Source organism: Lepeophtheirus salmonis, chromosome 8, assembly GCF_016086655.4.
Source record: "Lepeophtheirus salmonis chromosome 8, UVic_Lsal_1.4, whole genome shotgun sequence".
NCBI classification, from domain to species: Eukaryota; Metazoa; Arthropoda; class Copepoda; order Siphonostomatoida; family Caligidae; genus Lepeophtheirus; species Lepeophtheirus salmonis.
In genome coordinates, this window is record NC_052138.2 from 29,029,137 (window position 1) to 29,045,489 (window position 16,353).

A 16,353-nucleotide genomic window follows, 5' to 3' on the forward strand; every position below is an offset into this window, starting at 1 on the left:
CATATTTTTTATAATATACATATTACATGTACTGTACTAGTTGCAACCAAAAAATGGAATGAATGAATTACTTTATATGAAGAATTTACAGTGTTTGTGGTAAGGATATTGCAATAATTGAATATTTCAGTGATGGTCGGAGCATTAATGGTGTAATTTTTTACTGTTTTAATACAAATTACAACATAATTGATATGTACATATCAATTATGTGGACAATTATAAAGGTCAAAGGCTATCTATATTAATAAAGAAAAGTTTATCTGTATGTATGGTACGGCGTACCTTTATTGCATTACGCTCTTACATTCATAAAGGCCCGAAATCATCTGGTAATTAGCCAAATAAGTCGTATCATACTGACTACCAGTTACATCGTATGTGCTCGCAGACTAACACTGCCATTTCATGTCTTCGCCATTTTTAAAAATAAAATCCAGGCATATAGTATTTATTCGATTCATTATTATAATATTGAGTGGCAATATTTGATTAAAATAATAACTTTATACATTTGTGTATGATAGCCAAAATTTCTTCATTGAAATAATAAATTGGTCAATATATATATATTATAAAAACGAAGAGGGATCAACAAAAAATTGGTTTCAGGTATTTCCATTATATTTCAAAATATGCAATATACCCATGGTTGAATTATGTGGAAAACCCCATTTAAAAATTGCATTTATGCAGTTAAACTTACACTTTCAAATAAATCATTTTAAAATTGGCCAACCGGTTAGTGAGATATGATTGTTGTCTTGTTTTTTAGATCTTTTCCACTGGGTGACGCTCACATATTGAAAAAGTTTAGTCACTGATTTTAGAGGTCATACTTATGATAAAAATATGATTTTGGTATCAAATTATATGTTTTTTGGGACGAGGAGCTTAAATTTGATGGTATAATCAGTCTAAAACCAAGGGAATGCAATGATTTTTAATGTTTTTATGTTTGGAAAGACATATCTGTAGGATCCAATTTGAGGATGAAAGATTGCATGGAATTTTTGAAGAAAAAAAATGGATTTCTTCAAGAATTCCATATTCAACTCAGAAAAACTTATTCATAAGAATTATTTTAATCAAACCAAATGCAAATATAATTTGTATTTAACATAAAAACATTGAAACTCATTGCATTTCCTTTGTTTTACACTCAGTCTACCATCAAATTCAAGCTCCTAATCTATCTCGCTAACTGGTTGGCCGATTTTAAAACTATTCTTTTAGGTGATCATATTTAATGATACTCTTTGCAATAGCATAGTAAAATAAATTTTCATCGTAGTGGGTATAAAATAGTTTAAAATTAATTGAAATATATTGGGATTACCCATTCCTGTCCTTTTGGAAGCGGGGCATAAGTATAGAATAACTTAAACATTTATTTATTTATCAAGAAGAATGAATTATGAAATAGCCATGGGGTACAAGCGAGACGAGGGAATCGACAGCTGACAACAAAATACATAGGATATATTTGTTGTAGCGAAGTAACGCCGTTTTATTCTTGAGGGGAGATTATCTTAGTATTGGAAGTGTTAATGAATTCATGAAAAATGGAGAAAACTCCTGTGTTGTAGAGTTATCATTTATATTATTGTAATAAAATGTGTCTGTTCGTCGACTTCTAATAAATTCGTGCAATAAGTGTGGATACTCCTGCTAGTTATTTATAAACACTTAATAAATGCATCATTTGAATAGATCACAATGCAATGCTTTAGCATCTATGAATAGTTGGCAATTAAAATGACTGATGTTACAATACTTTTAGAAGACAAACAAATTGATATTAATTGTACAATCAGTTTATTCAAATTACAATTTGTATAAACAGATCGATATAATATCTACAAACTAATGTTGCTCGGTATTCCGGTACTATAGTTGTACCGGGAAACTCGCCCAATTAAAACTAAATTGATATTAAAACTGATACTTGCTGCATCATTGCGTGATAATACTATTGAACTGCCGGTGACGTAGCCCCCCCCAAATTTCCTTAAACTAAGTATATTCTATAGAAAAAGGACACTAACATATCAATTTAATAATAAAATGGTTATTACATTGAATTCTATAAAATTGTTTGTGTGTGGTGTTCACGTATTGACTTCCTTTATTGTTAGGAATGGGATTTTTGTAGAGAAACATTACATTTGTATTCTTCTCGCGCTCTACAAAAGTATCATATCCTTAGTCATTTTGTGATTGAGGGTGTGTGAATGAGTGGACATAATGTATATACATGTTGTTTTGTGAATGAATGAATTTTCTTTTCCTTAGCAGTTTTCATTATTATTTAATTCCTGACTAGTGAAGTTCATTTCCTAAATAGTTTCAATTATATTCCAAACCTGTTTGAACGTTTGGATGTGCTCATAAACGACGGAGTTTAACCCAGAGGATTTTTTGCAGAGTTATAATTGTAAGTCCTTGTTGGACTCAAAGTAGAATTGGGGATCGACATTGGAGTAAAACTAGCAAATGTCCTTGTTTATATCCTTTTTTCCTTCCTATCTTGTCACAGCTGATTGTAGCTTATCTAATGAAACGTCATGAGCATTATTCTTTCTCTCCTCCAAAAAATTCTTCAAATTGTCAGGGTTACCATGTTGATTTTCAGGGTTTTTTTGTTTTTTTACATCACTAGCTATTATCTATGCTTGACCTTTAACTAAAACAATAATTGTATAGACGCACCACAAATTATGAATTGCCCTTTTTTGAAATATTTTTATTAATAAAAAAGTATCGAAATACAAATAGCAATTTTAAGGAGCAGGCCGGTACAAAAAATTGGGTATCCTGACAATACACACCTACAGGACTGTCCGTAGGGGGTGGGCTAGAGGGGCTGTAGCATCCCAAAATGAAAGATTTTTTTTTACAAGAAAATTTATTACATGATTTTTTTTTTTAATTATTATTTGAAAAAAAAAATTTCAAAAAATTTAATATTTGAAATTTAATAGTTAAACTTTTTTTTCTGAAGATCTGTGCATTTTTTAATTTTTTTTTCAAAGTTTTATTTTTTATTTTGTTTCAAATCATTTCATATTTAAAATTTAATTAATTTTTCAACAAAAATTACCAAAAAATTAATTTTTTTGTGAAAATCTCTGGATTAGGAGATTTTTTTTCCAAAAAAAAATTTATACTTGAAATTCAGTTTCATTCAAAAAAAAATATATATATATATTTGAAATTCAGTCTAATTCAAAAAATTTAATTTTTTGTAAAGAACTGTGGATTTTTAAATTTTTTTCATAAAAAAAATTTAATACTTTAAATTCATTTTAATTACAAAAAAAAATCATATTTGAAATTTATTTTAATTCCAAAAATTAATCTTTTTGAAGATCTGTGGATTTTTGAAAAAAAATTTCAAAAAAAATTTATATTTCAAATTTCAAAAAAAAAAAATAATAATAGTAATGATAATAATATATATATAATCCTGCGTACGGTCTTGACATAGCTGACAATAAAGTCAATAGTTTGAAAGGATCAAAGAACTTGCAATGATGAGGATGATGTTGCAAGTTAGTACTGATCATGATGACCAGCAATTGTTCTTCCTTTCCCCCTGTTATTATTATTATATAATTATAATATTGGGAATACTCATGTTTACTTGCTCTCCTTCTTATCGCTGCTTTGCTGTCTTGCTTGCTCGCTCCTAAAGAGTAATTATCCCAAACTCATTAATAATTCATTTAAAATAAAATGTTAGAGCAAACGAAACAACCAACGAAAGTAAGAAGGAAAGAAAGAAAAATTATACACACATACATATATCTTCAAGGCTCATTTACGTGCATTTGATGAGTAAATTGGTGCCCCCAAAAAAAATCATTTCTTTGTTTCTTACTCTGTTTTTGTCTATTATTTTGTTGTTATTATTATTGCTCAGATTGCATTGATTCACCGTTAGCATTAGTGTTGAATTCGAGTTTGAATTTTTGAGTATGTAGTTTTTGAGCATGGAAAAAAGCAGACATCAGTTAGACCACTTCAATATGGCAGGTGGTCCATCATGATTAGTCAAGTACTATAGGTAACTCTAGAAAAAGGTTATGCGCATAATAGAAAATTATTTTAAACAGTTTTCCCTACTGGACATAACAAGGAATTCCTGGACTTTTGCTCAATCAGCTTCACATGCAACGATCACTTTTTTATGATTTGTTAAAAAACAAAAACTAAGCGGGAGAGCCAATCATTGTGAATATACCTCACGCAACGTACCCTTCTTTGGCCTTAATAACAGCCTTGATTCGGGTCCTGCAGGCCCTGGAAACTAAAGCCTAATCCATATTCTGGGTTTTCTTGATGGTCTTTGTCCTCTGTTGATCTTTGGCTCAGGACAGCTACAGAAAAAATAATCAATAACATTCAGGTCGGGGAAAGGTAGGAGGCTAAATATGCTTGAACACTCAGTTGTAGCATTGCTTCTGGGGTCCCTCGTCTCCATCAGAGCCCTCCTCAACTCTGCATCTCTTTTGTTGTCATCTTTGATATCTCAGCATCTAGATATTTTGTTCAGGAAAATCATTACAACAACACATTTATCTTCTCCTTCTGAAAAATTAATAGGCTTGAAACCTTTTGTAATTGACTGTATGGCGGTGTTTTGGCTACTAAGCGAAATGTTAATGTATAAATTCCACCACAAAAAAAACAAAAAAACACTGTGCAATTTTGTTATCATATATGCCGTAAAAATCCGGAAATTTGAAGGGTCGGATGTCGTTGCATCCTATATATAATACAACAAAACAAAGTAAAAATTACGCTAATTTAGATTACAATGATTTTTTATAAACATCTCAGTCACATAATCACTACCAATTATTGTTCTTCTTTTTTTTTATCAATTCCAAGAAGCAGCGGAAGAGATCCTCTTGTTCGGCGCCAAAGGTGCTGGAATGGATAAATAATTCATCATTTATAAGGTATTTATCAATAAAAAATGTAGAAACAACCGGGAGATTTAGTTTCAGTTTTCCAAATACATTTTTTGGGCTAGTGGGAGTTATTTTTAGTAGAGTCGATATGGAGTAGATTTCAAATAATACGCAAATTCAACACTAGTTTGCACATAAGCAGCTAAGACTCTCAGTAGAATTGTTGTAATTATATCTCATATCCACTCATCAACCAAGTTGTTTTACAGAGAAAGAGAGGAAGTATTTATAAGGAACCATGAATTAGCATTTTGTGGTGGTGAATCTTAAGAGAATATCCAGAAAACTTTATCTCCTCTTATGTGTATATATATATATACAATATTGTACCTACTAGAGTTGTTCATCTCCGGGAAATTGGATTTTGAGCGGGATCCCTGGAAATATCTTCTTGAGTTACGGGATCCTGATAGTAAATTATATCTATGTACTATGAAATTGAAGTATGTTTTTTTATATTTGAAAAAGAAATAATCCATTTTAAAACAGTATTGCATATACATTTACTATTATAAATTCTCTTTTTCACCATCACCTCTAAAATTCCAAGTGCTGTTTTGTTGAGTCAACAATTACATTCTCCGATCCAAACCGCAAAAAAAAAAAAACAACACAGAATTAAATAGTTAGTGATGAACAAGCTAATTTCAGTTGGGTTTTCAATAATTAAATGGAACTTATATTAAACACTCGGTGTATGCCAAAACCTCCGCCTCAAATCAGTATCTCAATGTGTTCTAAATTAATACATATTTTCTCAATTGATAGTAATATACGTTATAAAATTTGAACTTCAACTCTAAATAACACGAGAACAAAAAATAATGCCCTCCAATTTTTTGAAATGTTATAGTTAACAGTACGAAGATTAGTTTCCATGCAAGGCCAGAAGGTCTAAAAATGATAGGGGGAATTGGTTTTTTGGGCTTATTACCTTTTCAATGATAGTTCATACGTCGATATTGGTCAAGTGGTTGTGGAGATATGGGATTTTAAAAGTTGTGGTCCAGGTCAAATTTGTCGAAAAAGTCAAAAGATTTCACAGGAGTGAGTTTCTATCCACAGACATCAATAGTGCCAAGTTTCATTAAAATCGGAGATGGCAAGGTTACAACCCTTGGGTGAACTGAGGTGGAATGACCCTTAGATAGATCAAAAGCGTTGTGTAACTTTTGCTGTAATCCTGATAACTAACAAACAGACAAACAAAGGCAACCTCCGTTCAACTTTGTTGTGGAATTAAAAAATAATTAAAATCCGGGTTTCCTTGGAATTTCCGTTTAGTGCAAACCCCGGATACATCCCGGGGAAATGGGAACATATTATGTAGTTGGTTACTACTTACAAATGTGCTTTTGACAACCCACTATTTTCTCGCTGTATAATTTTAGTCATTATCTGATTTCTCTCACTCCTCACAATATGGAAGAAGAAGAAGTCGTTGACTATGGTTTGTTTAACAGGCACATATTTAACTATGAAGTAGCAGGTCATATTTTTGGATTCATTCCTTGATATTATGATGAATGCTACAAATGATTGTTCCTGACGAGGAATGTTGAGTCATGTTTATGTATATAGTTTATATATTCATACAAAATATAGAGGTATATAAAAGTATATTATAATTTAAGCAAATGTCTATCTGCTGTGGCTGTAATTATTATTATAATAATGATTGTATTTGGAGAGTTAAAGAGGAGGAGGATGAACTCTGAATCGATGATTCAATTGTTGTGACTATTATTATTAGTATTCAACACTATTCAGTAGCTCTTTTTTACTCAATTTACATTCATTTTGAGTATCTTCTCTACAGATATAGACAACCCTGGTTAAACGTTCAATTGTTTTAAGCGTGTCACAGCAGTTAGCAGTTAATTGTCGAGATGGAAGTCAAAAGGCAAGGTATAGCCGATTTGACACAGCACTATGACAAGAACAACTGGACCATGGACTTACGAGAAACTCCAAGAACAAACACTACATTATCTTTCGATTGATGAGGTTCTCCCGGTTAAGCAGGATAAGTTGTCAGCCTCCAGGATTTTGCTGGAAATCGTACATCAAACGTTGAGGATGCCTCGAATTGGTTCCCAAAAGGCCTGAAATTGGGCCAAGGAGCACTAGGACGTCCTCAAAGAGGTACTCTTGCCCTGGGTTAAGTCAAACTACCGAGAGGAAAATTATGTGTCCTAGCAGCCCTGGGGCACAAAACTAGGACCATTCAGCATTTGCCCCATAGAGAGTTTTTCCTAATTTCTGGAAACACCATTTGTGGACTCCCTCCTCACCTCACATGAATCTTCTCGACTATGGTATCTGGGGCTAAGTCGAAAGTAGGTCCTGCGTCGTCAAGTGTGTGCAGCCTTCAGGCTCGAGACTATGGTGGAATAAGAGGGCCACAAAAACGGTCTTCCAAGTGTTTGTCTTTGCTTTACCAGCCCCTGAAATCATATTTTTAAAAATATAAACTTGGATTACTTGAATTTTTTCTGATTAATATTGGAACAGAACGCTAAAAACTCATTCTACGCGTACAGCGTTCAAAAATAATTATAAAAACTCCATTCCGTTGATTGAATGTTCAATGGAACGTCGTTCAATTTTGTGTTTCGTTCACAATCATGGATATTACAATTTTAAAAATACACATATTATGTGCAAATTACTTCTTAATTTGTTTCTGTCGTGTAATGTGCAAAAATGGATTAAAGTAGTAAAACTACAATAATATCAGACAGCAAAACTTCTGCGTAGTTTGTATTTTTAAACTTGGGGCTTGTCCCCCTACCCCCTCTAACAACACCCACGTATTAAAATAATAACAGCTTCTGTATTTTTAGTGATTATTATTTAAGACTTATTGAAGTATTAAAACAAAGAGGCGAAACGCAACTGTTAGCTTGAGTAGATTTCTGTCGTATGGATATATTTTCTCACACGTAATATCAGGGGCGACAGGAGGATTATATTTCGGGGGCGGACATGATTTTAAGAATTAAATTTTTTCGAAAAAAAATTACAAATGTTAAAATTTTTTGAAAAAAATTGCAAATAATCATTTTTTTTTTTACTTCAATATTCTCTAGATATTCACTGAAAATTAATTTTTTGGAAAAAATTCAAAATCCACAGCTATTGAAAAAAAAAATTATTTTTTTGGAAATAGATTTCAAAAATCCACGGCTGCTAAGAAATAATTAGTTTTTTTTTTTTAAATTTCCAATATTCAATTACAAAAATCTATAGCTACACAAAATAAAAAAATTGGAAAAAAGATTCCAAAATTAAATTTTTCGAATAGGGTTTTTAAAATCCACAGCTACTTACAAAAATTAATTTTTTTTTGCGGGAAAGACTACAGCCACCCCAAACTACTCCCTGTGAACGCCCTTGAAGATGTGGCTTTTTATGATCCCACAACTGACGTCATTTCATAATTTTCTGTCATTTCCCCTGATGTTGTATACAACATGTTCTTCCCTTTCCTAAATTCACCTTGTTAAAAGGAAAATTTCATGTTTAGATAGTTATAGTGTAATATTAAAGGTGATTGAACGCCCCCTAGTGGACAAAAAATCCAGATAGAGCTACTAGTTTGTACAAATATATATCACGTGGTATTTGTTTAGTCACTTGGTGTATGGCTTTGAGACTCGTAACATTATTGAAAAAAGTATCATGTATTGGTAAAAGGCTATGGCGTATAAAATATGTCCTCCCATTATGTAGAAATATAAAATAAAAACGGAAATGAACTTGGTAATCCTGACTATTTAAAGAATGTTCTGGAGGAGAACAGCTTAGGAGTGACGTTTTATTAGATCAACTGCAAGCTGTTGTGATAAAAAGCAAATAAATACAAATCCCAGTCCTTATATAATAATGTCGATTCTCAATTCTACTTCCAGTCCAACAAGACTTACAGTTATAGCCAGAAGTAAAAAAATATTAAATTTGAAGATGGCCCTATTTTTGTATTTGACACCTGAAAAAGGTTTTTTTTTTCAAAGTTTTCGTCATTATTCTTTTATTTTTAAAGAGAGAAAAATAAGTATAAAATAATCACTGGTGCGTAAATCACGAAGAGTAACATAGGATTGTGGAGTTATAATTGTAAGTCCTTGTTGGACTCAAAGTAGAATTGAGGATCGATATTGCTGCAATTCTTACCCATATCCTTGCTAGATATGGAGTGTGGTTTGCGTTTATTTCATTCATCTCGTAGCTGCTCGCAGCTAATTTAATGAAATATCATGACAGGTTTCCTCCCAAACTTCTTCAAATTGTCAGGGTTACCATGATAATTTTGGTTTTTATTTTTTTACTCCCTAGGAAACGCTTATTTCTACTCACCGTCTTTCATGAGCCCACACGCTACTTTATACTTGTGCTTTTATCCGTTTAGCAGTTTTAACGATTCAAGCAGTTTCGGTTCTCGAACCAAAAGCAGCCAAGTCTAACCAAGGGCGCAATATATTGCTTATCGGTCTCGGTTCTTGTGTTTATTTTCGTTTATTGTAATATTTGGTATTTGTATAACCTTTTAATATTTCATGTCCATGAACAGGAGGGGAGTCCTCGTTAGCTTTATTGTAACACGCAACTGCTGCAAAAAGAAACCTTTAAAAAACCCGAAATCATCTGGACGTTAGCCAAATAAGTCAACAAACTTACTGCGCTACTTTAAATATTCATTTTTATGCCTTGGTTTAAAAAATATCATTCATTCAAGGGGCACTCTGCTATTAGAACAGATGTTTAAACATAATCCGCAAGGTTGTGTTTTTTTAAATAATGTATGCTAATATATTAGTTAGATATAAAACTCTGTCACTCATATTTTGAAGTAGTTCATACAGGCTTTCATTGTCCATAAAATTATTGACTAGCCCACAGGGCTAGTCAATAATTTTTTTTACTAGATCTTTGAAAAATACAATAGCCTAGACTTTCACAAAATATAAACTAGGTACTTGGTATAAATGCTTGGCTTAGATTCAAAAGGAAACCTCTATAGAATACAGTTTTGTACTATCAGAAAGAAGGGCACAAAGTACCTTATGGAATATGTTCAATCGATCGATTGTGTCTGAAATTGAAATTTACAGAGTGTTCAAAGCTTAGAAATGTCAGTTTTATTTTAAAAAACCATTTCTAAACTGCACGGTAAGGGAGATATTGCAAAATTTATTCTTTAAAAATATATATTTAGCTTACAAATCACCCATTATATTTGTTTTCAGCGCTAGGTAATTTTTCCTTAAATTATTTTGACTCAAGGAAATTTTGCCTTTATACTTAAATAAATGAGATTTATACGTCAATATTGTTTATTATTGGTTGAAATTGATATTCCCTTGGAGTTTTTTAATCAAAAAATGTTATGTGTATTAATATAAAACGTATTAAAAGGATTTTTATGTGTAGGAAAAATGATGGAGTCATGCCTAACAAATTTAAATGCATACAGCAAGAAAATCTCACTATTTTATAAATTCGAACCATTTAAAAGTTCAAAGGCAACATTAATTTCAACCAAGAATAAACAATAGCCATGTTTAAACTTCATTTATTTATTTTTTTAAGGCGAAATATCCTTGTGGCAAAATGGCTTTAAGGGAAAATGTTCGTAGGTAAAATTATGGGGCGCCTTTTTTTTCAATGTTTATTTTACGTACGAGACGTTAACAATATGTAGGTAATACTTTTTGATTAGAACACACAAAATTGCCTATGAATATGCGGTATTGAAGGTACGGCATTACGTAGGCAAACGGGCTAGTTACAAGGCACCCTTCAAAAGCCTGACTGGTTTTTACTAGCCACAGTTTATTGTGTCTACCAACCCCTTAGTACATATAGATGTTGGATATTTACAGCAGCTTAGGGGGAGATTGTTAGAAGGAATAACTTCTTCCGTATGAAAAAAAAATATATATTTATATTATTTTTCGAATAATCCATTTAGTTAAAAGTATAACATTCTTATATATTATATATATATCAATATTGAACATTGATCAAACTAATTTTTTTTCTTTCTTATTTATTTTTTAGCCTCAATGAAAGTTTTGAAAGTGGAAAGTTTTATTTTTTATTATGAAAAACAAGGAATTATTACAATATATAATATGTTATATTTATTCCGTAAAAGTATTTACTTAATAAATATCTACATATTGTATTTCTAATACTTCTCTGAATGGATCATCTTAATGAACAAAACTTTATAATGAGCCTACTCTTTACCCTATGAAAATTGAAGATATTCCAAAGCTGTTATACCATTCCAATAAATATTTATTATTTTATTTTGTTAATGTGTACTTTCATATAGATTATTATTATTATTAATAAAAATATAAGCATTTCTCCTTATCATAATTTTGCAATCGACTTTGTTTCAGTAATATATATTTCATACTTTCATATGTAGAAAAAATTGTCTTAATATCAGAGTTGGGCACAAACGTGTTTTTAGGTAATCTTCTTGATTGATTTACAAAAAATATAATGGACAGTGCCTTTTGAGTAGTGGTACTTGTTATATCATTGGATATTATTATTATTATTATATAGCTACTTTTATTATCAACTCAATCCAATCGTGGATTCACCACTTAACTCTTCATCTTTCAATTGACATATCAAATAATATATATTATATAAGTTGGGTTTTTTTAATTAAGAGCAGAGATTTTAGGTCTAGTAGGTATCTTCGAGTTGACTTCCAATATATAGATATATACAGGGTGGCGATTTTAAATCCAGTGAATGTAAATTACAATTTCAGTGTCTACAATTAATTTAGGTATCCACTAATCTTTAGCATATAGGAGGTCCATAGTGAAGTAAATCACTCAAACCAATCACTTCCAACTTCAACCTGGCCCATCCTTCGATGAGGAACTGCCTCGAGAATGGAAGCCTGCAAGAAGTAGACAGTGCACGTTTATTGGAATCCCTCCAAGAACCCCCAAACATCAAATCCAATTGGCTAGGAGGCCAATTTTCTTTGCCCAAAACATAAAATTCTTAAAAATACTGTTTTTCCGCTGTGGAAATACGGTTCAAATTACATGATTTTGACAAACTGTACGAATTTAAAATTATAGCATGACACCGAATACACTGTTAGCATCAATAGAAGATATCCAGCTTAATTATCGATGTAGTTATTCCGTAGTTGAGCTTGCGCCCGGCACAAAATAATGTCAGCACGGCGTTCGTATTCAAGGACATCTCAAGGATTTTGTATTTTTTCTTATAAAGTTTTGTCAATTAAATCTGATGAAAACACTTTCATAAACCTCAGGGTTGACAAAACATTGAGATCTAACCTTGCTCTGGATTTAAAATGCCCATCTTATATATGATATGTTTACATATTTAGAATAGATCGACATACATGATATAATATAGAAAAAGAAGGATCCATCTTCTCTGAACGTACTAAGTTAGTTACTCCAGTAGCACACGGTATATATGATTCTTCTTTTTCCTTTTTCTTCTTCTCCAACGTCGTTCGCCCTGGCTTGTCTCTTTCCTTCTCTTTATCATTCTGTAACGGCAGATATGGCTATCTCCTTTCTTTTCTAGGAAGGAGACAGCCAGACTTGTCGCCAATAATCATAATGGCAGATCCTTCTAAATTTCAAATCCCATATTATTAATAATAATATATCGATATCCATAATAATAGTAAAGATTGGGACTTTGAGATGCAATAATATATTAATATAATTTGAAGTTTTCCCTTCCATCCTTTAATTAATTCAAACCTAATTGCTACAGGATTTGCAAACCTGTCAACTTTGTTGATAAAAGATAAAATAATTGTTACATTATATTTATGAGTAGGAAATAAAAAGAACGTATCATTACTCGTTCTAGTAGCAGTAATATTAACTCTAAAATAGGTTATATTATATGTAAGTGTACATATAATTTATATCTTTTTTTTAAATAAAAATGAAAATTAGAGGTTACAAAATTGTGTATTTAAGTATTTATTTGAATAACTAAGGGAGGACGGAAACAGACGTGTTGTGTGATATTTACAGATATATTTTTAGTTATGAGCTAGCAGTTCCTCTATTTATATATATGTATATACATATTATGATATATGATTTACATCTAACGACACGTTGTAAGTATACTCGTACTTACAAACGGCTTCGTTTCGACTGTTTCATGACAGTTAATAATTATATATTTGTCGTCACAATTTGATGTTTCAAATTGGTAAAGGTAAATTATGATAATGAAAAATGTCAATCTTATTGAATTAGTTTACATACATATTTATTGAATGGAGGGGAGGGGAAGTATGCAGTCTATGAAGGTTTTATTTTGTTATTTGTACAAACACCTGATCACCTCTGACTCTTCTAATATACGAAAAACAATGAGCACTTATGAATATAAAATGTACATTATTCCTCTTGAAGAATGACATTTACTCCTGAGGACATTCAAAAAACTGACTGATCAAGATGAAGGCCTCTCATGCCATTGTTGACGTGCTACGCTATAGTATTTTGCTTTATATTGCGTCCATTTCATGATGAGTAAAAATAATGCATTGTACAACTTTCGTATTCAGTTTATGAGACAAAAACACTTTTGTTTTTAATCATTTAAGAGGTGTAAGCAATGATGTTAATCCTAATTTGATGAATGGTTTAAAGGAGAGCAGCTTAGCTCTCATGTCGTGTCATTGGATTGGCTACAAGCAACTCTGACAAGGAGAGAAGGCTTGGATATAGGTACGAATTACTCCCTTGTCGATCCTCAATTCTACTCTGAGTCCAACAAGGACTTGCAATTTTTAAGATTACTCTCTGTTTTTTCTGATCATACATAGGTTTTGAATGCCGTAGAAAAGGAAGTTACCGACTTACAAATTGAATAATAATGACAACAGCTTAAAAAAAGAAAATTCACTCTTGTGTTTGTCAACTCCAAAAAAAGGCATCTGATTTTCATCACTAGATTTACTGTTTTTCTGTTCTATCAAAAATAATGTTCCCTCTTTCTGTTGAGCAGCCATCACTTCAACTAGAGTTAAATTTGAAGCTTTGTATGTTTGAATAAATAAATGGAGTCCTGTTTTTCAAATTAAAGCCTACAACTTTAGCAAAGTTTTTTTTTTTATTGTTCTCGGCAGAAAAGGTATTTTTATAGGGGGGGGGGGGATACGAAAATATTAACTTAAAAACGGAACAGTCTAGTGTACATAAAAATAAAATGTATTCATTTTTTTCCAAACGAAATGTTTTATTTGGAAAAACTTTTTTTTTTTTTTTGCTTTGCTTAGTTTCTTAAGAATCTCTTCACAAAAAAAAAGATACTGTTAAAAAAGAAGAAAAATATAAGATTTGTTTAAAAAAACACAGCGTAGCCATAAAAGTAGATAAATAAATATAGTAAAAGATTCTTTTTTATTTATTTTTTGGATTTGCAAAATATGAAAAAAGTTAGGTCAATTTGAAGGTAGCCTCCTCCTTATCCTCTTCTAACTCCTGATAAGATAAGTTGTTGCTATCTGACTCCAAAGTTTACTCTGATTTGTAATAAAATAATAATAGTATGATTATTTAAATTGGAAGCAAAAAATTGTTGCATCTTGTTCACATAAATACACTATGGGGTTTTCTCATTTCCCTGAAAAATAGTCCTTTCGCGAGATCCTCAAAGTTATGGGATGTCAAATAATAGGGTTGATTTTTTTGTGAACATTTGTGAATTTTTTAGTCAAAATTTTTTATTTTTTGAGATTAGATATGGATTTTTTTTTTAAATTCACAAAATTTTATATTTGAAATTTTTTCCAAAGAATTTTAATTTTGGGGAATTTTTTTTCTCCAAAAACAAGGCCCTTCAAATATAATCCTGCGGACGCCCCTGATCACATTCATTGATGTTATGTGTATTATTTGCAATCTAGGTAAGAGTATATTTTGAGAGTGTAAACATTTAAATAAATAAAATACCCCCCCCACCCCCGCTGCACTAATAACATTGGACATTCCATTGTAAAGTTTCTGTGATATTCAAAATATTCATACCTCAAATAATTTATAAAAGTTTACACCTAAAGAATCTAGTTCACATAATTTAATTATTTTATTCATAGATAATATGCTATTCTTGGTGGTTGGGTTTGTCCACAGATTAAATGTAGTTTTTTTTTATTATTATCTTTTCTAGCATCATGATTTATGAGGATTTCGAAAAATAATTTGAATAAGTTACATTTTCAAATGCTTTGCAACGACTTCTTTTTTTATCTATCTAAATATTACCTGGTTAAATTACATATGTGTTTTGTTAACACAAAAGCAAGCTAGAACTAATTTACACAAAGATATGTGTAAATTATATTTGTAATTCTCCTACAATAAATTATTGTCAATTTTGATCAACAATTATTCTTTGAAAGACCCCCAAATTGATCGACGCTATAAAAAAAATGAAAAATGGAAATTATAAGTATTTCAAATCAAATAAAGGTTTTCAACAATATCTTCAATTCTTGGGTATCTCTACCTGTCTCAGAAATTTGAATAAAAACCCTATAATTGACTCAAATATGTCTGTGAAATATTGTGTAAAAAATAACAAGCGATTTTCCCAATCTCCTGATTTTTGTTCCAAGATTGTTTTGATGTTGACTCAACACATATTATAAAAGTAATTAGGTATGTAGATATGTATTACTTGAGAAAACATTGAGCTGTGAGACATCATCCATTTACGTAATTTTAGAGCACGAATACGGATTAAGTCCCTCTCTAATGTATTGTCTTCATGCTGGATTAATTTCTATATCTATAGTCTATGAAACTAATGTACATTGTACATAGTAGTAAAGCGAAGAGGCAAATCCATTTTCTAAGAAACTGTGTCCCTTAACAACAGCACATGGAAAATATTCATTCTTCTATCCTATTTTTACAACTATAAGTCATAGGTATAGAAACCATTTTCTAAAGTCAAGGACTCTTTGAGTGATGAACTGCAGCGACGTTGTGTTGAGGACACAGAAAAAAACGTAGGTATTTGTAACACACACACAAACCTCCTGCAACAAGAAACCCCGATTCAAATACCGTAGATAATCGTAAAGAATATCCCTACCTACATACGAGTATAATTACCTATGTATAATAAGGTTGTAAAATCCTCAAATAAAATTTTGACAAGTTATTTTTTGTATTTTTCTGTATGAATTGTCAATAGGTACACTACAGTTTCATGGCCATAAATCATATTAATGGTACACACTAATATATTATGTCTCTATATATTTGAAATACACCTCTAAATATTATGTGATAATAGCCGATTTTTTTTGATTTTT

At 31.0% G+C, this 16,353-nt stretch overlaps 1 protein-coding gene across 2 annotated transcripts in view; it reads left to right on the forward strand.

The window, feature by feature from the left end:
* Positions 1-11,369, forward strand: part of LOC121122422 (NBAS subunit of NRZ tethering complex) — a 71,944-nt gene extending 60,575 nt beyond the window's left edge. The window contains exon 4 of one of the 2 annotated variants that reach the window (XM_040717401.2): positions 11,043-11,369. The gene's annotated coding sequence lies outside the window, so the exon portion shown is untranslated. Of the gene's footprint in view, positions 1-10,412; positions 10,497-11,042 lie in introns of those variants that run through there. The other variant, XM_040717402.2, reaches the window with a different exon arrangement.
* The last annotated feature ends 4,984 nt before the right edge of the window (positions 11,370-16,353 follow it).